The sequence below is a fragment of the Hemitrygon akajei genome, chromosome 14 (genome assembly GCF_048418815.1).
Source record: "Hemitrygon akajei chromosome 14, sHemAka1.3, whole genome shotgun sequence".
Taxonomy (NCBI): Eukaryota; Metazoa; Chordata; class Chondrichthyes; order Myliobatiformes; family Dasyatidae; genus Hemitrygon; species Hemitrygon akajei.
Genome location: NC_133137.1, coordinates 14,958,331 through 14,984,659, shown reverse-complemented (window position 1 = coordinate 14,984,659; position 26,329 = coordinate 14,958,331).

The window sequence follows — 26,329 nt, the reverse complement described above, 5'->3', positions numbered from 1 at the left end:
TCAATTTCGGCATCCCTTTGTTAGCTCAGTCTACACAACAATAACCTTCCCCTCTCTGAACAGCCTGGCCCTCAATTCCTCTCAGTACGTAGTCACCTTTGCAATATTCCATTATCCATAGACACAGCACAAAAAATTTTCAAGTACTGAAAGCACAGGATAAACAAAAGGAAGCTATAAACACACTGGATGTTTCTGATGCCAGACCAAAATTTGAAATAAGTTGTTTTTCATTTTTACAAATTGCTCTCATCAACTCTGACTCGACCATTTTTCATGACTTGCCTCTCGTCTGAAATGTGATCAATTACTTAATCCTTTTAGAGTGAAATTTCCTTGTGAGATTTTCTTTAATGTGTGGAACATAGATCAAAAATGGATGAGTAGCACAGATTACTGCAGAAGCTGAAACATCCTAAAATGGGTCAGAAGACCGATTGAAGAAATTCCCTCAAAATAACAAGTTAGATTTGGAGAAACAAAATTAACATTAAATAGATTCTCACCTTCGGGCTGGTCTTTGAAAAATATAAATAATACAGAAAACATCTGTTCTTTTGTACTGTCGAATTTTTAAGCCAAAAACTGGGTCCATTTGTGAATGCTCTTCCTCATAATAGTCACAACACAGAGGCATTATTTGGCCTAGAGTCTGGGTTGGCTCTCAGAAGACAACTATCAATCCCATTCCCATAACCAATTAACGTGTGAACCAGCATATCTTTGACACTTTTGATTAAAACCAGGGCACTTGGAGGAGAAGTGCCGATAGGGAAACATAAGGACAGCATTGGAAGTCGGGATTGAACCCGACTCAGTCAATTGAAAAGGTGAAGTAGTTCAAAATGAAGCTATATCATGACGTGTTATCTGCAGATGTCTAATGTATGAAAAAATGATGGCTTCCCCATCTAGAAAGAATAACAAACAATAGATGTAGTACTTCCATTATAACTCAATAAGTCAGTTTTGCAAGCTGCTCTTAAATCTTCTATTGCTGACCTTACAAATCCCAGTGTGTTCAAAATTGCCATTACAATGTTTTAGCATCTGCATCACTCACAGCACAAGGATGCAGGCAAACCAATCCTTTCACCACGACCAACATCAAAGCCAATTTCACCTCTGCTCAAAACTGTATACTTTTTGGGGGGGAAAATCTGTTTTTTCCCCCCAAGATCTACTCAATTTGCCTTCTGCCAAAAAATCTACTAATCATTTAAGATTAGTTTTCTCCTCCAACTTCAAACTTGGACATCCCAAAATGAACTTCAAACCATTTCATTCAGCAATTATGATGCAAATCATTTTTCCCCATCCCTGTCTGAAACTTAGTTATTTAACATTAAAAATAAACCTGTATTATTAATACATACTGTATTATTGTAAAGATTCATTCTTCAAACAGTACAAGACTACATCTTTTCTCATTCTCAGTCTTTCAGAGCACTTTTCTGTATCCTAAGGAAATTTCTAATGTTCTCACTAATCCCAAAACGATGATCTCAAATTCTTGAGTTATTCTGCAGTCCTTTTGTTAATATTTCTTTGAAGTTTCTCCGGGGGAAAATAACAGGGTTTGTGAAAGAGATGTCAATCTAATGGCTTCATTTTTGAGGAAGCAGTTCGTGCTGTGGAGATAGGGGAAACTCATCAATATGCCAGAACTCAATTTCAACAAGGCATTTGAAAAGGAATTAAAGACAATCACGAAAATAAACTGCAACTCCAACAACCTGATCAGTACCACTCCGCTGGAGATTACAATATTTCTGAGTCACTTCCTCCCTTGCAACAGCAAGTTTACAGCAACTTCTAGGATGTCATTGGCACTTGTATCCTCTTCTGCGAAAAATTATTATGCATAATTTATCTTAGTCCTCATATTTCCATTATTAATTTCCCACACTCACTTTCTATACGATCAATGTTATTGCCTTTATTAAATATCTTCTTTCTAGCTAGTTTTGTCTCATATTCAAATTATTTAATTTGTCCTGATGAAAGGCCCACCCCTTCATTCCTCTCCATAGATGTTACCTGACTTGATGTGTTCCTCTGGCATTTTGTGTGTGTTACTGGTCTTCTAGTTATTTTTTTCAAACATTTATCTGATATCCTTATCTGTCTCCCAGCTTAACAAAATTGGTTCATTTCCTTCCCACCTACATCCACGACACTTCTCATGCTCTCGATCACTTCAACTCCCTGGCCCTGACCGCCTCATTTTCACCATGGATGTCCAGTTCCTGTACACTTCAAAATTTCCTGAAAGCTCGCTGCTTCTTTCACAACAGAACAACCATCCAGTTCCCCTCCACCATCACCTTCTTCCATCTGGCAGAACTGGTTCTCACCCTCAACAATTTCTCTTTCAGTTCCTCCTACTTCCACTAGGCTCAAAGGGCAGCCATAGGCACCTACATGGGACCCCTGCTAGGCCTGCCTTTTCATTGGCTGCGTAGTACAGTTCATGTTCCAAGCCTTCCCTGGTAATATTCCCCAACTCTTCCTCTGCTACATCAACAGCTGCATTGGTGCTGCTTCCTGCACCCATGCTGAGCTCATCAATTTCATCAACTTTGCCTCCAACTTCCACCCTGCCCTTAAATTCATTTTGTCCATTTCTGACACCTTTTTGCCTTTTCTCAATCTGTCTCCATCCCTGGTGAAACTGTCAACCAACATCTTTTATAAATTTACTGATTCTTACGGATGCCTTGACTGTACCTGTTTCCTGTAAGAATGTCATTCCCCTTTCTCAGTTCCTTCATCTCTGCCGCATCTGTTCCCAAGATGCAACATTCCTTTCCAGGACATCAGATCTGTCCTCTTTCAAAGAAGGTGGTTTCCCTTCCTCCACTACTGATGGAGGAATGTCTGATGATCTCAGACATTCATGCTCACCCCATCTTCCAATGTATGTCCTTACCTACTACCCCACGAGCCTCCACATCCCACATTATTCTCTGCAACTTCTGCCATATCTAAAGGGATCCTACCATTAAACACATCTTCACCTCCCACACTCTCTGCTCTCTGCAGGAATCACTCCATCCATGATTTCCTTGTCCATTCTTCCTTCCCCACTAATCTCCCTCCCAACACTTATCTCTGCAGTGGCCAAAGTGCTACACCTGCCTATTTATCTCCTCCTTCACCGTTAGGAGCCCAAACAGTCCTTCCACATGAGGCAACATTTCACCTGCATATCTGCTGGGGTTGTTTATTGTACCTGGTGCTCCCAGTGTGGCTTTCTCTGTATTGGTGAGGCTCGTCGCAAATTGGGGGACCGCTTCATTAAGCGGCTCCGGTCTCTCTGCCAAAATCAGAACTTCCCAGTAGCCCAACATTTTAATTCAAATTCACATTCCAACATGACAGTCCATGGCCCCCTCATGCCACGATGAGGCCACCCTCAGAGTGGAGGAGCAACAACTTAATTTCCATTTGGGTAGCCTCCAACCTGATGGTGTGAATATTGATCCCTCCTTCTGGTAATAAAAAATACCTTCTCCCTCCTCTTTTCTTCTATTCCCCATCCTTACATCTTCTCGCCTGCCTGTCACCTCCCCTCAGTCCCCTCCTTCTTTCCTTTCTCCTCTGGTCCACTTTCCCCTCCTATCAGATTCCTTCCTCTCCAGCCCTTTACCTTTCCCACCCACCTGGCTTCACCTATCATTTTTAGCTATCTTCTTTCCCCTCCCATGCCTTTTCAATCTGGTGGCTTCTCCCTTCCTTTCCAGTTCTGAAGAAGGGTTTTGACATAAAACGTCGACTATTCATTTCCATAGATGCCGCCTGACCTGCTGAGTTCCTCCAGCATTTTGTGCATTTGGCTTTGGATTTCCAGCATCTGCAAAATTTCTTGTGCTAACAAAATTATGTTCCTCTACTTTACATTGGATATTATCTTTAAAAATTATTTTAGTTTCTCCACTTGGGACTCTTCCTACTTGTTGAAATGTATACTACACATACTTTGAAAGATTTCCTTAAATATCTTCCACTGCACCAAATTGACTCATCCCTTAATCCAGTTTGCCAATTCCCTTTTGCTGACTCTGTCTGCATACCCATAATTGGTCTTACTTAATCTTCAAATACTATTCTTAGAGCCATTCTTCATTCCCCAAAGTGAATGCAAAATCCAATCACATTATGACTGCTCCTACCTACATGCTTAACAGGCATTAGTCACACTCTTAGCAGATTGAGATGGAGCATCTAACAGGCGGAGGTGCTTCTGAACCACATGAATCAACTGAAAGGTAGGTATAGCTCCATTTGAAGGAAGAAGATGGGGCCAGTGACCAACACGACCAAGGGCCACATTCTCCAGACAGTTCACAAAACTATTTCTTTGATGTCTTTTTTTTTTCCAAGTGCGGTTCTGCTACTGTTGGAGCTGGGTGATCTACATTTTGGTGGGTGTGTTTTCAGGCCAATTGAGCGATCTGGCGCTCTGCTGTCTCCGAGGGAGTTCGGTGAGGTTTCGAGCGAAACGTGCAGCCTCGAGGCTAAGAAGCCCGGAGACTGGGTGCGAGACCATGATCGACTCCACTTTTCACCGATCTCACTGGCTAAAGCATCGAGGAAGATTGAGATCATCGAGGATGAGAGCGGATGGCGGGTGAATGTTCAGCACCATCTACCAGCCTCTCGCTCGCTGCTACCGGAGGAAGATGTCTGCATGTGTCGGTCTCTCTTTCTCACTTGCTGCTCGCAGAGGAAGGCCCCTCTGTTCAAATGGTTTCTCTGTCCCTCTTGGTGCTGTTGGAGGATTGTGTCTTGGAGTCCTGGGTCTTGGGAATAGCCTGATCAACGCAGTTTGTAGATTGGATTCTGTAGTTCACGCGATGATGTGTTTCTGGTCATTCCTCTTTGTGCTGCCATTTTGTGCGATCTTGATCAGGGCAGCCTGCAAATAACGAGCAACACAGCGCTATATCGAACTAAACTCAGCTGTACTCAATACACCTGGGTTAGTGCTTTCATATTCTTTGCTTCTCGCTTGTTACTTCTGCCATTTGCACAATTTGTTCTTTGCATTTGGGGGGGGTTGATTTTTTTTTTCTTTGAAGGGGTTCCATGGTGTTTCTTTGTTTCGTGGCTGTCTGTGGGAAGACGGACCTCAGGGTAGCACAGTGCAGACGTACTGAAGGGTCTCGGCCCGAAACGTCGACAGCGCTTCTCCCTATAGATGCTGCCTGGCCTGCTGTGTTCCACCAGCCTTTTGTGTGTGTTGTTGTTTGAATTTCCAGCATCTGCAGATTTCCTTATGTTTGCTCTTTGCTAATAAATGTGCTTTGAGTCTTTGAATTTGACCCCGTGGGTATAGTACGTTATAACGAAGTCAAATCTACTGCTGATCATGAGTATTATAAGTAAAACACATAAAATCAGCATACAGGACTGTGTAAAAGTCTGAGGCACCTACTGTATATATAGTGAGGGTCCCTCAGACATCTGAATAGTACAATAGCAATTATATGTATTGCACTGTGCTGCTGCTGAAAGAAAAACAAATTTCATGACATATGTGAGTGATCTGATATGGGTCTCTATTGTGGACTGGCAGTGGGAAGGGAACAGAGAGGGGGGAATCAAGGCTGGGAAAAGAAGGGGGGAGCGGGAGGCACCAAAAGAGACATTCTCTAATGATCAATAAACCAATTGTTTGGAATCAAATGACCTTGCCTGGTGTCTCTGCACCCATGCCAACCCTCCTCCCTGGAATTCCTTCTCTGCCTCCTGTCACGTGCTCCTCCCACAGCTCTCCACCCTCGCCATAACCAACAACCTTTGCTTTCACCATTTTACAACTTCACTCCCTGCTCCATGTTGACAAATACAGTATTGTGTTGAGCAAAGGTCTGAGGTACTTTAATTATATATATGTGTCTAAGAGCTTTGCAAAGGACTGTAAAACATCAAACACAATACTTTTAATATTTAATATTACAGAATTATTCCATGTTGCTGTCTTATCCTCAGTCTACATTGAAATCAAAGGGATGGCAGATCCAGACTTTGCCAGTTGCTGGGCTATTAAATGTTGGACTGGATCTGAAAAGGTGATCATACAAAACGTCTTTCAAAATCATACAAAATGACCTGGTCTACCATCTCTTGTACTACAATGTTCATCCCTGCGTTCAAATCAGAATCAGGTTTAATATCACAGGCATATGTCGTGAAATTTGTTGATAGGCATCTGCAATATATTGCAATATCTAATAATAAAAGAAGTGTAAATTACAGCAAGCACATATACTTAAAAAGTTAAATTAAATCAATAGTGCCAAGAGAGGGGGAGAAATGTAGTGAGGTAATGTTCTCAATGTCCATTCAGAAATTGGATGGCAGAGGGGAAGACGCCATTCCTGATTTGTTGAGTGTGTGCATTCAGGATCCTGTACCTCTTCCCTGATGGTAGCAATGAGACGAGATCATGTTCTTGGTGATGGGGGTCCTTAATGATGGATGCCGCCTCTTGAGGCATCGCTCCTTGAAGATGTCCCGGATGCTGGGGAATTTAGTGCCCATGATGGAGCTGACTGAGTATACAACTTTCTGCAGCTTATTTTGATCCTGTGCAGTGTTCCCCACCACCCTCCCCCATACCAGAGGGTGATGAACAGTCTCCATGGTACATCTGTAGAAATTTGCAAGTGTCTTTGGTGACATGCCAAATCTCCTCAGACTCCTAATGAAATATAGCCGCTGTCATGCCTTCTTTATAACTGCAGTGATAAGCTGGGCCCAGGAAAGATCCTCAGAGATCTACTGTCAAGATGAATCCACACTCAGGTTGGAGGAGCAACACCTTATATACCGGCTGGGTAGCCTCCAACCTGATGGCATGAACATTGACTTCCCTAACTTCCATTAATGCCCCTCCTCCCCTTCTTACCCCATCCCTGACATATTTAGTTGTTTGTTTTTTTTTTCTCTCTCTCTGCCCATCACCCTGCCTGTTCTCCATCTCCCTCTGGTGCTTTCCCTCCCTCCCCTTTCTTTCTCCCTAGGCCTCCCATCCCATGATCCTTTCCCTTCTCCAGCTCTGTATCACTTTCGCCAATCACCTTTCCAGCTCTTAACTTCATTCCACCCCCTCCGGTCTTCTCCTATCATTTCGCACTTCCCCCTCCCCCCACTACTTTCAAATCTCTTAGTATCTCTCCTTTCAGTTAGTCCTGACGAAGGGTCTTGGCCCGAAACGTTGACAGTGCTTCTCCTTATAGATGCTGCCTGGCCTGCTGTGTTCCACCAGCATTTTGTGTGTGTTGTTGTTTGAATTTCCAGCATCTGCAGATTTCCTCGTGATAGCCACACAAATCAAGGCAGAAAGAAAATATCAATATGGGTGCTGTTGAACAAGTTCTCAGAAAAAATGTGCTTTGCTTCTGCCAAGATATTAAGTGAGTGCCTAGTCAACGTATTTCAAGAGGTAAAAAAATATAGATATTTTAAACTCCTCTCAATAGGTTTTCACTAGAGGACAGAATGAGTAAAGTGCAGTACTCTCTAGACCAATTTTGAACAGCAGGTCAGAAGTTGTGTGTTTTTACTAAGTTAGTACTGAAAACTACATCCTCAAATGGAGCCTATTTTAATTCCTTTCAATGACTGCCCCCTTGTGGTTACTCATGAAGATTTGTGGATACTGGGTCAAACTCTCTGAAGCACTTGGAGCTGTGGCTGTATAGTGACATAAAGCAATCTGGAAGCATTTTTTAAAAATGGCTACCAATAGCTTTTAACCTAGAGACTGTTAGGCTACCTCCATATTTTGAAATCAATTAAGCAGAGGTGGTGCGTCGCTAATCCAAAAAGTCAGTTTCAGCTCCACAGTTTATGGAGACACTGCAGTCCTGACTCTGAAGGTTGAAACATCGCTCAGGGAATTGAGACAATTGAATAATGACTGTCAATTGTTATGCTTTGTTTTGGTGTTTCCATGGTATGTGTCACCCTGGAGTTCTCAAGGGCATATGAGATTATCCTCCCTGCAATGACACCCAACAAGGTTTGGCTACACGTTGGCACGGAACTCAGTGGCAGGCTGTTTGTACCACACCCAGAACTAATTCTGCAGTTTTTAAGTAAGGAATTTAAACTTGAATTTATATAATGCCTTTCAAATTCTTTTCACAACATCCCAAAAGGATCTCTTTAGGAAACTTGGCACCATAATAAGCAATTTGATAATAATCAGATTTGTTTAAGTACGGTAGCTTTATTTGGTGGCCAGGTCAGTGTGATATGTCACCCACTTCCCGACCCCGTTCTCAATGAAAGTTGTGCCATTCGATCCATTTCTGCCCACCTGAGAGAGAGTAACGGGGAAGGCGCTGTTGTACAAAAATATCCGGAAAGTGACTTCAATCCATATCTTCTGCGATTAGGATCACCACCAACAAGCTCTCTTGTCTTTCTTTTCGCCCCTTCTTTTAGAAAAGAGCACAGAACATCAGCAAGAGACAGGGTCAGAGGCAAGCATTCAGTCACCTTATACCTATGCAGAAAATGCAAAGGCAGATATTCAAAAACAGTCCTTACATAATTTCACACGGATGAACAGCTTCCAAATGACAGAATTCAAAGTTCGAAGTTTATTATCAAACTATATCTAGTACCTTATATAACCTTGATATGTATTTCCTTAGAGGCAGTCACAAAACAACGAAACCCAGAAGAATCCATTTAAAAAAGACCCACTGTGCAGAGAAACAAAAAAATAAATCGTGCAAACTATAAAAGTAAGCAAATAGCATTCAGAACTGAAGTTTTATCAAGTGAGTCCGCAGACACGAAGCCAGGCATCAGTGCAGCTGGAGAAGGCCACAGCCCCAGTTCAGTGCAGAGCAGGGTAAATGTCGCAGGGCAATGAGCTGAACCGGCTCGACCCTTGCCTCTGGTCCTGACAACCTGACCTTTTCAATCTGGTTCGATGCTTAAGTCATCCAAACATTGGGACCTGTCGCTTCAATACACTCTAGGGTCACATCACCCGGTCACATTACATTTGACTTCATATCAGCATGAGTGTTATTAGCAAATTAAATGTCTTCTGCATCAACATAAACCAAAATAATCTTCCATTGTTCATAACAGCTCTTTGAGGGAGCATGCCTCACCATTGAAGTCATGCTACCGTGCACCAATATTCAAACTGTCACGTTCAAACTGTCACGTTTCAGTGGGTCAAATATAATTGAGTTTTCACCTACTGCCTCATAGCACGTGCAAGCGGAACTGGCAAAGACAAACTGCAATGGGAAAGCATATCGAGAGGAGGACCCTGTCCAAGACCTTTTTTAAAAAAAAAAGAAAAGAAAGAGAATATAAGTTTGTAAGGTCTGACTCCCAAATATCAGAATATGAAGGAAAGCAGATGCCATGGGCATTAAACAAAACACGGTAAACATGTACTGATTGGGTTGATGGTTTGGTTAAATATTTATTATAGTCTTTTCATATTTTAAGCATTGTTTAGATTTACAGTACTGTGCAAAAGTCTTAGGCATATAGAGAGAGTGTTTGCCTAAGCATTTTGCACACTGTAAATGGATTAAATAGTAAAATGTGATGCAATGCAATTAAAAACTGATTGAAAACTATGTAATTTAAATATTACCATCACAAGCTGTGAATTTAAATACTTAAATTTAAATAAAAATAATAATTCCCAGATGATGGCTTGTTATGGATTGCTTTCGCTGGAGCGTTGGGGACTGAATGCAGGCTGAATGACACAAGTTTATTAAATTATCAGAGGCATTGATAGGGCATATAAATCAGGATACTAAAAGCTTTCTCAGCTACCGTATATAAAGAGTAAAATGGAGGTGAGAGGTGATATTGGACCACTGGAAAATGATGCAGGTGAGATATTAATGGGGGACAAAAAAATGGCAAATGAACTTAATGGGTAATCTGCAACTGTGGAAGACACTAGCTGTGTGCCTGAAGTCCGTGAGTGTCAGGGAACAGGAGTGTGTGCCATTGCTATTACAAAGGAAAAAGTGCCAGACAAACTCAAAGGTCTTAAGGTGGATAAGTCACCTGGACCAGGTGGACTACACCCCAGAGTTCTGAGAGAGGTTGCTGAAGAGATAACGGATGCATTGGTCATGATCTTTCAAGAATCACTTGACTCTGGCATGGTCCCAGAGGACTGGAAGATTGCAAATGTCACTTCCACTCTTAAAGAAGGGAGGAAGGCAAAAGAAAGGAAATTATAGGTCATTTAGCCTAACCGCAGTGGTTGGGAAAGAGTTGGAGTCTATTATTAAGGATGAGGTTTTGGAGTATTTGGAGACTAATGATAAAATAAGTCAAAGTCAACATGGTTTCTGTCAAGGGAAATCTTGCCTGACAAATCTTTTACAGTTCTTCAAGGAAGTAACAAGCAGGGTGGACAAATGAGAGGCTGTGGATGTCATTTACTTGAATTTTCAGAAGGCATTTGATAAGGTGCCACACATGAGGCTGCTTAACAAGATAAAATCCTATGGTGTTATAGGAATGATACTGCCATGGATAGAGAAATGGCTGACATGCAGCGGGTAGCGAGTGGAAATAAAGGGGGCTTTTTCTGGTTGGCTGCCTCAGGGTGGTGTTCTTCAGGGGTCAGTATTGGGACCGTAACTTTACACAATGTTCACCAATGGTAGTGCTGAGGAAACAATGCGATTGTAGCAGGACTTAGAGAAATTGGAAGAATGGGGAAATGAAAAATGGCAGATGGAAAACACTGCTGGTAAATGAATGATAATGCATTTTGGTAAAAGGAACAATAGTGCGGACTATTATCTAAATGGGGAGAAGGTTCAAACATCAGAGGTGCAGAGGGGCTTAGGATTCCTTGTGCAAGACTCCAAGAGGGCAAATGCAATTTATTTCAAGGGGAATAGAACATAAAAGCAAGGAGATAATGCTTTATTAGACACTGGTCAGCCAACACTTAGAGAATTGTCAACAGTTTTGGGCCCCATATCTCAGAAAGGATGTGTTATCATTGGAAAGAATCCAGAGGAGGTTTACAAGGATAATTCTGGGAATGAAGGGGTTAGCATATTGGAAACATTTGGCAACTTTGGGCCTGCACTCAATGGAATTTAGAAGGATGCGAGGGGATCTCATTGTAACCCACCGAATGTTGAAAGGACTAGATAGGGTGGATGGGGAGAGGATATTTCCTATGGTGGGGGTATCCACCATAGGCATAGCCTCAGAATTGATGGGCGACCTTTCAGAACAGAGGTAAGGAGGATTTTTTTTAGCTAGTGAGTAGCGAATCTGTGGAATGCTCTGCCACAGACTCTGGTGAAAGCCATGTTTGTGAGTATATATAAGGTGAAAGCTGATAGTTTCCCGATTGGTCAGGACATCAGAGGATATGGAGAGAAGGCAGGTGTATGGGTTGAGTGGGATTCAGTATCAGCCATGATTGACTCGATGGGCTGAATGGCCTAATTCTGCTCCTATGTCTTATGGTCTTGTGGTCTAGACAGCCAGAATCTCTGTCCCAGAATAGGAATACTGAACACTAGAGGTTATGGTTTAAGGTGAGAGGGGGAAAGTTTAAAAGGGGATGTGAAAAGGGGATGTGAGATGCAAATTTTCATTTATATACTGTACCTAAGTACCTAGAACGTGCTGCCAGGGATGCTAGTGGAAGCAGATACAACAGTGGCATTCAAGACATAGCTATGTGGGGAATGGAGGGTCCTGCAGTCAGACGTGGGTAGTTTATTGCTGTATCTTGTATTTATTGAGCTATAGTGCAGAATAGGTCCTTCAGGACCTACGAGCCGCACCCCCCAGCTGTTCCCCGATTTAATCCTAGACTAATCACAGGACAATTTACAATGACCAATTAAACTACCAACCGGGAGCACCCAGAGGAAACACATACAGTGGCTGAGCAAACATACAAACTCCTTACAGGCAGCAGTGGGAATTGAACCCAGGTCACCTGTACTGTAAAGCGTTGTGCTAACCATTACGCTACCATGCTGCTTAACATGCTCAACACAGTCATCGCTGGCCAAGGAATTTGCTCCTGTACTTGACTGTTCTATGCTCTAAGTTACACTTTTGAAATTGGTTGAACTTCCCAATTACTCCGTGCCATTTTATATTTATAACCACCGGCAGCTATCTGGGGAAGAGAATTCTTAAGATCCACTACCATACGAGTGAGGAAATTTCCCTTCATTTTGTTACTAATAGTGCTACCTTTTAGTTTGTGGACTGGCCACCTACATTCTACACTCCTAAGCTAGGGAAACATCCTTTCCATATCTACCTTAGAACATAGAACATTAGAGCACAGTATAGGCCCTTCAGTCCATCATGTTGTGCTGACCTTTTAACCTATTCTAAGATCGATCTAACCCTTCCCTCCAACACAGCCATCCATTTTTCTATCATTCACGTACCTATCAAAGAGTCTCTAAAATGTCCCTAATGTATCTGCCTCTTCCATCAACCCTGGCAGTGCATTCCACACACCCACCACTCTTTGTGTAGAATAACTTAACTCTGACATCCTGCTATGCTTTCCTCCAATCACCGTAAAACAATGCTCTCTCGTATTAGCCATTTCTGCTCTGGAAAAGGCTTCTGTTGTACTTTGGATCCGTGCTTCTTATCATCTTGGGCACTCCTATCAAGTCACCTCTCACCCTCTTTCTCTCCAAAGAGAAAAGCCCCAACTTGCTCAATCTATCCTCAGAAGGCATGCTGTCCTGGTAAATCTCCTCTGCACTCTCTCTAAAGCTGCCACATTCTTAGTGAGCACATCTTCAGCAATCGGTTCCATCATTTTCTCTCTCTCTCTCTCTCTCTCTCTCTCTCCCCTCCCCCACCCCCCCCCCCCCCCCCCCCGGATGCTGGTAGCACATGTTCTGTCTTCCAATGGGATCATACCATAATCTGGGGTAATTCAGGAGATTAGCAACATCTTCTGAACCACTGAAGTCAGACTAACTGGCCTATACTACCAAGCACATCTTTCCCCCCCCCCCCCCTTTCTGCTTTTCGCAGGGATCACTCCCTACGCGACTCCCTTGTCCACTCGTCCCCCCCATCCCTACCCACCGATCTCCCTCCTGGCACTTATCCTTGTAAACGGAACAAGTGCTACACCTGCCCTTACACTTCCTCCCTCACCACTATTCAGGGCCCCAGACAGTCCTTCCAGGTGAGGCGACACTTCACCTGAGAGTCGGCTGGTGTGGTATACTGCATCCGGTGCTCCCAGTATGGCCTTTTATATATTGGTGAGACCTGACGCAGACTGGGAGACCGTTTCGCTGAACACCTACGCTCGGTCCGCCAGAAAAAGCAGGATCTCCCAGTGGCCACACATTTTAATTCCACGTCCCATTCCCATTCTGATATGTCTATCCATGGCCTCCTCTACTGTCAAAGTGAATCCAAACTCAGGTTGGAGGAACAACACCTTATATACCGGTTGGGTAGCCTCCAACCTGATGGCATGAACATTGACTTCTCTAACTTCTGTTAATGCCCCTCCTCCCATTCTTACCCCATCCCTGACATATTTAGTTGTTTGCCTGTTCTCCATCTCCCTCTGGTGCTTCCCCCCCCCCCCACCTTTCTTTCTCCCGAGGCCTCCCGTCCCATGATACTTTCCCTTCTCCAGCTCTGTATCACTTTCACCTATCACCTTTCTAGCTCTTAGCTTCATCCCACCCCCTCCGGTCTTCTCCTATCATTTTGCATTTCCCCCTCCCCCCACTACTTTCAAATCTCTCACTATCTTTCCTTTCAGTTAGTCCTGATGAAGGGTCTCGGCCCAAAACGTCGACAGTACTTCTCCTATAGATGCTGCCTGGCCTGCTGTGTTCCACCAGCATTTTGCGTGTGTGTAACTGGCCTATAGTTTCCTTTCTTCTGCCTCTCTCTCTTCATCAAGAACAGAGTGACATTTGCAATTTTCCAGTCTTCTAGAACCATTCCAGAATCTAGTAAATCTTGGAAGATCATTACTTATGCCACCACAATCTCTTCAGCCACCTCTTTCAGAACTGTGTCTGAGTCCAGGTGCCATATCTACCTTCAGACCTTTCAGTTTCCCAAGAGCCTTCTCTCTAGAAATGGTAACTTCACACTCCTTATGACCCCTGACACTGGAACTACCACCACACTGCCAGTGTCTTCCACCATGAAGACTGATGCAAAATACTTATTCAGTTTGTTCACCATTTTCTTCTCCATCATTACTACCTCTCCAGCGTCATTTTCCAGCAGTCTGATATCCACTCTTGCATCTCTTTTGCACTTTACGTATCTGAAGAAACTTTTGGTATCCTCTTTAATATTATTGGCTAGCTTACTTTTGATTTCATTTTTTACTTTCTTAATGACTTTTTAGATGCCTTCTGTTGGTATTTAAAAGCTTCCCTATCTCCTAACTTTCTACTAATTTTTGCTCTATTATACGCCCTCCCTTTGGCTTTTATGTTGGCTTTGACTTCTCTTGTTAGCCACGGTTGTGTCATCTTGCCTTCAGAATACTTCTTCCTCTTTGGGATGTATATATCCTGTGTCTTCTGAATTGCTTCCAGAAATTCCAGTCATTGCTGCTCTGTCGTCATCCCTGCCATGTTCTTTTCCAATCAATTCTGTTTAGCTCCTCTTTCATGTCTCTGTAATTCCCTTTACTCCACTGTAATACTGATACATCTGACTTTAGCTTCTCCTGCTCAAATTTCAGGGTGAATTCAATCACATGACGATCACTTCCCCCAAGGGTTCTTTTACCTTAAGCTCTCTAAATCAATTCCATTTCATCACACAACACCCAATCTAGAATCTATTTGTACAATGTGTTCTCTTGCACATTGGTTGTTTGTCTGTTTTTATGTGCAGTTTTTCATTGTGTTTCTTTGTGACACTGCAAGAAAATGAATCTCAGGATAGAATACGGTGACAGTCGTGTACTGTGATAATAAATTTATTTTGATTTTGAACTTTTTTCCTAGAGGGACCCACATTATAATGCAACAACTAATACTGCCTCATTACTGAGGTTCCAAATTCTACCGCAAGACAATACATCCTCTCCATACCCTATCTTTTAAGCTCTCTAAGAATCTTGTGTTTTAATCAGATATCCTCTCATTCTTCAAATTCCAGCAGATACAAACATACACTCGGGCATCTTTGCAAGTCAGGCGAGCAGGTACAGTGAGGTACAGGTGCAACGAAAATCTTGCTTTCAGCAGCATTGTGTGCATATAGGGCAGGTAACACACAAAAAGTAAAATGAGATGGCACCAGAGAGAAGTGACATTTGCAGGAAGCAGACCACTTTTGTATTCACATTCCGGAAACATCTGTCATATCTGACCATTCAGTAATCTGGTCTGAGCTGTTTCCACTGCATTGTAACCTTTCTTAAACAAAATGACGAATATTGTAGTTTTCTAGCTCATTGTTTCACTAATGCGCAATACAATACAACCATAACCTACCTGCATTTCTCTTTAATTCCCTCTAGGAATAAATAACATTACCTTAAAGTATCCATGTAGTTCCCCTTGTGTATTGTGTGCAAGGATATACAAATCACTACAATTTCTCACCACTTGCTGCATAATGCTTTTTTCAAACTGTTCCTCTTTTGCTGACAAAATTTAGAATTTTGTTTTTCTTTTCATAGTTTGGACCTATCCCATTTCACATGACACTCAGTGGAAATAAATAGTGTCAAAGGAAAGCTGTTCAATGTGGAAGCAATTGCCAGGCAGGAAATGGAAGTCCTGCTTGTGGCGGATGGAGCCGAGGTGCTCGATGGAGTGATCCCCAAATTTTTGCTGGCTCTCACCGATGTGGAGGCCACATGGGGATTTTGTCTGTTTGCAAGACTATGAGGTTAGGGGAAGTCTCCAAAAGAAGGAATGTTGATAACTAGCTGTGAAACAATGGGCCCCCCGACACACAATGTTTACATAGTCAAGAAGGAGGCATAGGGAGTTGTAAGAGCATTGACATTTAATGTCTCTAAAATAGTGGGCTGTTCTCCAAACACCAACGAACCACCTTGCGAAGTGGATTAAATCAGATGTTGGTGTTATTCCTACTAAACAGAATGTTGCAACTCTGTAAGAGAGAGTTAGATTTCAGTGAGTGAGTGGACATTGACACAGCAACAATTTTCACTAAATAGTTACGGAGATGAAGAGGAAGACGTCCAAATGGTTCAGAAGTCGTGAACATGATGTACGGGTTCACCATTTGGGGTGAAGCCTGCTGGCAAAAGAAGTGGGACGAAGAGCACAGGTGCATTTTGAGCTTGAAATTATGTGGGGACACTAGGGAGTAAAGCTAAAAACTCTGCTGAATGCCTCTTCCTGGGATTTCTTTGGAACTTGATGTCTAGGGTTATCTGTCCCGGAAGGAATTTAGTGCTATCTTATAAATTATTAACCCAGAAATGCATATACCACTTTAGAATGTTGTCTTATATGATAAGGTAGGATTCTAAAGAATGTCTGATTGTTTTTAAACTTTTGCAGATTGTATAAACTTCCAGACAATGGGAAATGTCTCTGATATGTTCTGTCTTTTTCAAAGGGAGACAAAAATGCATTTATGTCAGATGGAATAAACAAGTTATCAGAATACAACTTTTCAGTGAGATCTCTATTCATACTGGCCCTAATTGCAACATCTGAAGCTCAACTATCTGCAAGTTAGTATTAGTCAGTACAGGTATATTAAAAAAAAATCTTTGGGTTTGATTCAATCCACTCATATTGGTGTTAGTAGTCTGTGTTTATTCCAGAATGCAACTTTTCCAGAAATGAGACCGTGGGGGGAAAAAAAACTGCTGGGAATTTGGGAATTTCAAATTCTTTTAAGAAAGAAGATCATGGAAATCGAATAACCCATTTGCTTTCTTGGTAAAGAAAGCAGCTTCACGCGGTCCAAATGAAATGGAGCCTTTATAAGAATCTACCCAAAAAATGCAGAGATAAAGAAGCAAGGCTTACTGCCTTGAAGTTCAAAGTATATTTATTACCCAAGTACAGCATCTATCCTCAATGTTCCCTCTAATTTTTTTTTACAGCTGCCAGACCAGCCATTGCTCTGAGCAGTAACTTTTTTTTTAATGGCCTGAAAGCTGCAGAGCTCTTTAAAAATTTCTTTTATAATATGCATGCTCTGAATATTTAGAATGAAAATTGAAAAAAAATCACCTACTTTTGATTTTATTTATTAATTGAAGGGATAACAAAGAAAATCTTTCACATTTCATAAATTTTTAACACTTTACATGGCATCGGCATTTAGCAGAGCAGCAATTCATTAACAGAGAGTTACCGATTTCCGTTCTGTGTTTACTGTTACAAATTGTAACAGTGTGGTAATTTGAAACACTGACAACGTGAAAATGTTGAAGCCCTGAAATGTTTCAAAGGTTGTGGTATATTTATTATTTAGAAAATTTCTGGTTACATAATTACAGGGTACTTCACAATTATATTATCATAGATTTCAAAATTATATTAGCATAATTTCAGAATTATATTGTGGTTATATAAAAGAAAACTCCAACTGCGCAGCAACAAAGGTTCCACGCGTCAGAACATTTCAGTTACCGTGCGGCCGGGCGCTTGCACAGCTTAGAGGGAATGGTGCATATACTGGTTAAGATTCATTGTCGTGCATGAATTTACAGGATTCCTTGAAGCTTAATTTTGGGGACAAATAAAAGCAAGATTTTGGAGGGAAAGGCACAGTGGCTCAACAATTGCGTGTAATATATCTGATAAGGAGAAGCCAGGATTGTCATTGGTGTGAAACTCTTCATGACACCATCTGGTTGACAGATTAATAAGAGCAGCTCTAGAAAAAAAGGAAGATGCAAAATACAAGAGAGCAGATTAGAGTTGTTGGATATGCCTGGATGATGAAATTGATGACTTTGTGGCGAAGTTTGCAGACAATACGAAGATAGATGGAGGGACAGATAATGTTGACGAAGCAGACAGGCTACAGGAGGATTTAGGCAGATTAGGAGAATGGGCAACGATGTGGCAGATGGAATACAATGTTAGGATTACACGATCATGCACTTCGGTAGAAAAAAATAGAAGCATAGACTGTTTCCTAAACGGGGTGAAAACACAAAACTCCAAGGTGCAAAGGGACTTTAGTGTCCTTGTGCAGGATTCCCTAAAGTTTAATTTGCAGGCTGATCAGTAGGGAGGAAGGCGAATGCAATATTAGCATACATTTCAAGAGGACTAAACTGAAAGAATTAAATCTTTTTGGCCTAAGTATACCTAGTATGAGAGGAGACATGTCAGACATGTTCAAAATCATTAAGGGAGGGGTTACAACTTCCAAATTTTAAGAATTATTATAAAGCAAATCAACTTAGATTTATTGCATCTTTTTTTGATGAAGAAAAATCGGCATGGATTAAAATAGAATTAGATAAGATAGGAGAAAATATACCAGAGGATTTTATATATAAATGGGAATCCAAATGGATACGGAAAAAAAAGAATCTCCTATATTAAGACACTTGATTGATTTATGGAATAAGGTAAATATGGACGATGAGATACAGAAATCTTTATTAGCAAAAAGAACTTTAATTCAAAATAGGCTTATTCCTCTTACAATGGATAATAAACTTTTACATAATTGGTTCCAAAAGGGGATTAAATATATAGGTGATTGTTTTGAAGGAGGTATATTGATGTCATTTGATCAATTAAAAAATAAATATAAAATATCAAATAATACTCTTCTGTTATTTTCAATTAAAAGCCTATTTACGAGAAAAGCTGGGACAAACAATGTTGATGCCAAAACCTAGTGAAGTAGAAATATTAATTCAGAAAGGAAAAATTAAAAAATTTATATCTTGTATGTATAATTTGATTCAAAAGCAAACAATTAAGTTAGGAATTCATAAATCAAGGCAAAAATGGGAATCTGATCTGAATGTTAAAATTGATGGAAAAAATTGGTCAAGATTATGTTCTGATAGTATGAGAAATACAATAAATGTTCGACTTAGATTAATACAATATAATTTTTCACATCAATTATATATAACACCACAGAAAATAAATAGATTTAATTTAAGTATGTCTGACCAATGTTTTCGATGTAGTCAAGAAATTGGTACTTTTTTACATTCTACCTGGTCCTGTTTTAAAATTCAACCATTTTGGATAAATTTAAGACTTTTATTGGAACAAATTATTGGAGTACAACTCCCACATAGTCCATTATTATTTTTATTAGGAGACATTGAAGGGACAATACCGAAACTTAAATTGAATAAGTATCAGAAAAAAATTATAAAAATTGCATTGGCAGTAGCCAAAAAAGTTATCACAGTTAGTTGGAAATCTGATTTATATTTAACTATGGATCATTGGAATAATGAAATACATAGTTGTATTCCATTTGAAAAAATTACGTATAATCTAAGAAATGAATATGATATATTTTTGAAAATTTGGCTCCCATACTTACAAAAGATAGGATTAAATACACAGGTCCTTTGAAGATAAAATCATAGTAATTGGGGAAAGTAAAAATAAATATCAAAATTATTTTGAACTCCATGGAGCATGTGGGGGTCCTCCGATATCCAGGCAATCTTTCTCTTCTTTCTTTCTTTTCTTTAGATAAGGGTTAAGGGGGGGAGGGTTAAGGGGAGGGGGGAGGGTCAACATTATTTTTCTTACTATTTTATTATCACATTTATTCCTTGTAATTTCTAAAATTTAATAAATAATTTTTTAAAAAATCATTAAGGGCACAAATAAGGTGGATGGCCGCTGCTACTTTAAATTAATCCATCAACAAGGACTCAGGGCCATAGGTGGAGACTGGTTAAAGAGAGATTTCAGACTAATAACAGGAAGCATTTCTTTACTCAGTGGGTTGTTGACACATGGAACAAACTACTTAGTTGAGTAGTTGAGATCAGAGACTTCCAAATCTAAACTTAATAGTTATTTCAACACACTAGCTTAAGAAAGGATGTGCTGACATTGGAGAGAGCATGGAGGAGGTCCATGAGAACGATTCCAGGAGTGAAAGGGTTATCATATGAACAGTGAATGAAGACTCTGGGCCTGTATTCATTGCAGTTTAGAAGAATGAGGGGTTCTCATTGATAGAGTGGATGTTAAGAGGATGCTTCCTTTTATTAGGGAGTCCAGGACCAGTGGTCACCGCCTCAAATTAGAGGGACATACATTTAGATCAGAGACGAGGAGGAATTTCTTTAGCCTGAGGGTAGTAAATCTGTGCAATTCATTGCCGCGAGCTGCTTTGGAGACCAGGTCACTGGGTGCATTTAAGGCAGAGGGTGATAAGTCCTTGGTTAGTCAGGGCATGAAAGGTTATGGGGAGAAGGCAGGAAATGGGGTTAAGATGGAAGTAGATCAGCCGTGAAGATGGCAGACTCAAAAGGTCGAATGGGCTAATTCTGCTCCTATGTCTTATGGTCTTATGGCACGCTAGACAGCCTTAGTGGAGAGAAGAAAACCTGAGTTAATATTACTGATGGATAACCTGCAACTGAACTAACTGGATTTTGATACAAAGAGAAAGCTGTTGTGACTGACTAAAACTGAACAACACGGACACACAGAAGCTGTAACTGGGAAACATAAGTCTTTATTTACACAGCAAACCCACAGGAGACAAAGAGTCCAGGCGGATCAAAGAGAATCTCAATCTCCTGACACAATTTCAACATAAACAATTAACTACAGTTTCAATTGCTACTTGATAGGATCATTTGGGATGTAGTCAGGTAAATTTACAGAATTATTTTTTTACAATGGCAGCACATCCCAACTAGCAGAACCCCTTTGAATATTCAATTCTGGTGTCCATTCCAAAAAGCCCGACGGCACTGTTCTAGTTTTTGTACTAGTGTCATGTAACACCATGGTCCCGAAAAACTTTGACTCATTTTTACTATGTACTGTACCAGCAGTTATGGTTGAAATGACAATAAAAGTGACTTGACTTGAGCTAAAATTTCATGTGCCATGTCATATGACGTAAGTGATCGAGGTCTTTCTATGACCATGACTGTTCTTGGCAAATTTTCCTACAGAAGTGGTTTGCCATTGCCTTCTGGGCAGTGTCTTCACAAGACGGGTGACTTCCAGCATTATCAATACTCTTCAGAGATTGTCTGCTTGGCGTCAGTGGTCGCACAACCTGGACTTGCGATATGAACCGGCAGCTCATAGGCCCATCCTCCACGAGCTCCCATGGCTTCACATGACTCTGATTGGGGGGGGGGGGGGGGCTAAGCTGATGCTACACCTTGTCCAAGGGTGACCTGCAGCCTAGCAGAGGGAAAGAGTGCCTTACACCTCCTTTGGTAGAGGCACATCACCACCCCGCCATCCAACCTAAATTTTTTCTCTTTTATTTGTGCTGAAAGATGGCTCCATGATTATACAACCACCCAAAAGGTTATGAGACGAAACGCCCTACTTGACCTATGCACTAAGTGGCAGAGATACACCTTTTGCAGTGTGCTGAGAGCAGGAGCAATCATCTATTGTCCCATTGGAACTACATAGGGAAGGTGAAGATCAGGATGCCACCTTAAATTGTGTCCAGTTTTTATTTCCTGAAGACTGGTTCCCATTCCCTAACAAAAGCCAGTTAACAGAAATTGTTGAATTTGATGTTGAGCCCAGAAGTATAGCTAGACGGAAGAGGAGGGGCTGTTCCCCAAACTTACACACAGGAGCAGGAAGGTTAGAAGATCAACTTTATTCACCATATACATTTTTCAAGCATTAGGGATTTCCTCTGGTGTGTGGTGAGACATGCAACAAAAAAAATAGACAATTATACAGAAAAAATAATTACATAAAAATGAAGTTAGAAGTACAGATGTGGAATAAAATGTACATCAGTAGCAACATGTATTTATAATGTAAACATAGAAATATACAGAACATTACAGGCCCTTGGACTCACAATGTTGTGCCAACAATGTAACCTACTCTAGAAATTGCCTAGAATTTCCCTAGCGTATAGCGCTCTATTTTTCTAAGCTCCATGTACCTATCTAAAAGGCTCTTAAAAGACCCTATAGTATCCACTTCCATCACACTCCACACACCCACCACTCTCTGTGTGAAAAACTTACCCCTGACATCCCCTCAGTACTTATTTCCAAGCACCTTAAAACTATGCCCCCTTGTGTTTGCCATTTCAGCCCTGGAAAAAAGCCTCTGACCATCCACACGATCAATGCCCCTCGTCACCTTGTACACCTCTATCAGGTTACCTCTCATCCTCGTCGCTCCAAGGAGAAAAGGCCAAGTTCACTCAACCTATTCTCATTAGCTGTGCCCTCCAATCCAGGCAAAATCCTTGTAAATGTCCTCTGCACTCTCTCTATAGTATCCACATCCTTTCTGTAGTGAGGTGGCCAGAACTGAACACAGCCCTCCAAGTGGGGTCTGACCAAGGTCTTATATAGCTGTCACATTACTTCATGGCTCTTGAACTCAATCCCACTGTTGATGAATGCCAACACACCATACGCCTTCTTAACAACACTGTATAAATGTTTACATTAAAACAGCATTATAAAAAGTGGTCTAAAGTGTTTACAGTGCAGTGAGGGTGGGGGTTAATAAATAAAGGTGGTGGGGGGGTAACTAGAATGGTTGATCAGGTTAAATGCCTGTGTGGAAAACTTTCCAAGATTGCATAAAGCTTTTGTTTTAATATCCCAGGTTTTGGGAAAAGATTTTGCTGGGTGGGTAATGTTCACAATTATTTTTGTGGGGGTAGAAAGTATACATATATACCAACATAACTGGTGTTTGTTACTGTTGGGGCGTATTCTGGAGTTAGGATATATAGCAAATATTTACTTCACCAGCAACCAATCTTCAGACCAGAATGCGGATTGTAGGTTGAGTTTAAAATGCAGCTCTGAACAATAGTTTTCCGGAGCTGTCGACTGGAGTTGATTGCAAACCAGACAATGCTGATTAACATTTACTTTGGGTATCTAGAGTGTGGGTGCGAAGAAGTAAGTGTGTGTAATTCAAAGGAAGCACTGTAGATACATTGTAACTATAGAATTGTCCTGCTGTTACCTCGACCTTTAGCATAGAAAAATGCCTCTGCTTCTGAGAGTGTCTCATTTTGTTGAATACAACACTTCTGTATCCGTTAGCTTCAGTGTCTCTCCAGTGAGTTTGTTCAACAGTCACTAACTTGTCCTTTCAGGTGGAGACAGAAAGATCCAGATAAGCATTTATTGGAGATGGAAGATTAAAAGATGACAACAGGAAGGACATTGTCCTGCTTGGTGGCGCAATGATATCAGCGCCGGACTCCGGAGCGAAGGTTCCTGAGTTCGAATCCAAGTTCAGGTTGAGCATCAAGCTAGCAACTCGGCCTTGTAAAAACAAGAGTAGCTTGCTATGGGAACACAGTCAAAAAGATGGTGCCCCGATAACTCCACTGCCGAATTAAGGACTATTCTTCTCTTCTTCAGGAAGGACACTGGCAGCAAAACTAATGCCGTGTTCCAAGTTTTACACAAGCGCTGGTCTCATTTTCATCACGTACATCTCTCTCCCTCTCCTTAGTTTGGGAATATGAAAAGACCAGAAATGGACAATCATAGATACCTCAAGATATTGTAGGACTGCTGAAAATTAGAGGAAGGGGATGTAATTAAAAAATGGGGAGATTTTAAAACAAAACTGAGAATTTAAAAATCAAGATGTTATTAAATTAAAACCAAGATCAGGACAATTGTAATCGGTAAATGTAGCGCAATGCGTGTAAAGATTTAGAAAGCAATATTCTGATAAAACTCAAGTTTGTAGATGGGAGAAAGATTCATTCCACCCTACGGTGCTTTGATTTATCTGCCTCAAAGCAACTAGAGGAAGGTTTTGGCAACAGGTGAGCTGTCGCAAGAGCAGAATTAAGTCATTCTTAATTACAGACAAGGCAACTGACCTGAATTTCAAGTTGGGGCCACATACTTGAGTAAACAGTAAATCACCCTTGGGTAAATGACAGAGTTCAGTTAAATATAAATAAAAATTAAATTACTCCACCAGTTGTTTGGCAGAAATAGCATTTTGTCATCTTGGCACCATCAAGGTAGATGGTTGGTGTACTTGCACAATAGCCATACGTTAATCTCATCGTGGCTGTTTAACAGACAGACAGACATACTTTATTGATCCCACAGGAAATTGGGTTTCATTACAGCCACACCAACCAAGAATAGTGTAGAGATATAGCAAAATAAAACCATAAATAATTAAATAATAAGTTAATCATGCCAAGTGGAAATAAGTCCAGGACCAGCCTATTGGCTCAGGGTGTCTGACACTCCGAGGGAGGAGTTGTAAAGTTTGATGGCCACAGGCAGCAATGACTTCCTATGATGCTCAGTGTTACATCTCGGTGGAATGAGTCTCTGGCTGAATGTACTCCTGTGCCTAACCAGTATATTATGGAGTGGATGGGAGTCATTGTCCAAGATGGCATGCAACTTGGACAGCATCATCTTTTCAGACACCACCGTCAGAGAGTCCAGTTCCACCCCCACAACATCACTGGCCTTACGAATGAGTTTGTTGATTCTGTTGATGTCTGCTATCCTCAGCCTGTTGCCCCAGTACACAACAGCAAACATGATAACACTCTCCACCACAGCCTCATAGAACATCCTCAGCATCGTCCGGCAGATGTTAAAGGACCTCAGTCTCCTCAGGAAATAGAGACGGCTCTGACCCTTCTTGTAGGCAGCCTCAGTGTTCTTTGACCAGTCCAGTTTATTGTCAATTCGTATCCCCAGGTATTTGTAATCCTCCACCATGTCCACACTGACCCCTGTGCACATCTGTGCATTTCAAGAGTAAATACTTTTTTTTAAAATGACAACCATCTCAAGTACATTCTCATTGCTGGAAAGTTCATAAAGTGTTTTGTTTTTACTTCCTTGATTTCTCTTTACTTGAGACAGAAGAACGTTAGAGTAGGTGAATTCACTGTCTAATCAGGTACATCAGCAAAGAAAGGGAAAAACACATCAAAGGAGAAAGAAGAAACAGAAAGTTACCTTTTTTTTTAAAAGTGATTTTTAATATTTCCAACAATTAGACTTTGCACTTGAAATGAGAGATTTTTCACAGCTTAAGTAGTCAATTAGCAGAAATTGTGAAAATGGTCTTCTTTTCCCTTTTAGGTAGTCCTTGAGTTCATGGCACCCCCCATTCATCCAGATTCTGAGGACCCCGAGGTGGCTGTTAAAGCCAAATTGGAGATTGCAGACCTGCCACTGATGGGTGGGGCTGTTTCTGAAGGGGGAACGGTTTAAGAGGTGGTGTGCTTACTCTATTATTCACACAGGATTTATCCATGCTCCCACTGAATGGGTTCCACAATAGGTCAGATATTCCTTCTCCACCCTGAGTGATTATGGGCCAGAAATCCTCCAAGGGGCCATGTAAAATATGTGTTTTTAATAAGGAGATTTTGAATATTTCTCTGTCTGCCTAGCAATTTCTTCTAAGGTCAAAATAAAGTGTTTGTTCAAAATAAATGCATTGTCAAAGTAGGTACAGGTCAACCCTGATATTCATTTTCTTGCAGGGAATCACAGTCAATACAAGAAACACAATAGTATCAATGAACGCCTGCAGTCAACAGGATGGACAAACAACCAAAGTGTAGCCGCTCCAGGCAGGGGCAGGATGCGTCTGGAGATAAGACAGGTGCTGTCATAGACTCAGGAAAAGGAGAAATAACATGGACAGTGAACATGTATGATCTCCAGAGCAGACAGCATGGCTCAGAGAGACAGCAGCCCCAAGCAGGGGTAAGAGCTGGGACAATAGTCATAAATCATGTCAGAAGGTCCCAAGGGTAAGGGCCAACCCCAGTCAGGAGCTAGTAGATTTAGTGCAACGGCCTGCAGGGGCAGCAGCAATTAAAGACACACCAGAAAGGGGAGAGGAAAGTGCGGAAATGGAATGAGTAAGCAGATCATGGGGCAAAGACAGAAACTGAAGAGGAAGAAGCCAGTTTAGTAAGACCATGTGGAGATGTGAAGGACCACTGTAATCAGGTTAATGCACTGAGGGGGAGAGCAAAACAGCAGCAAAGGATATCTGATTGGAGAAAGTCGGAGAGAGAGGATAGCCCTCCCACAGCCAGGTGATCAAGACACAGTAAGGGAACTGCCTGAAAAGGCAGGGTTCTGCTCCCAGGTGGTCCTGCCAGAAGTCTGGTA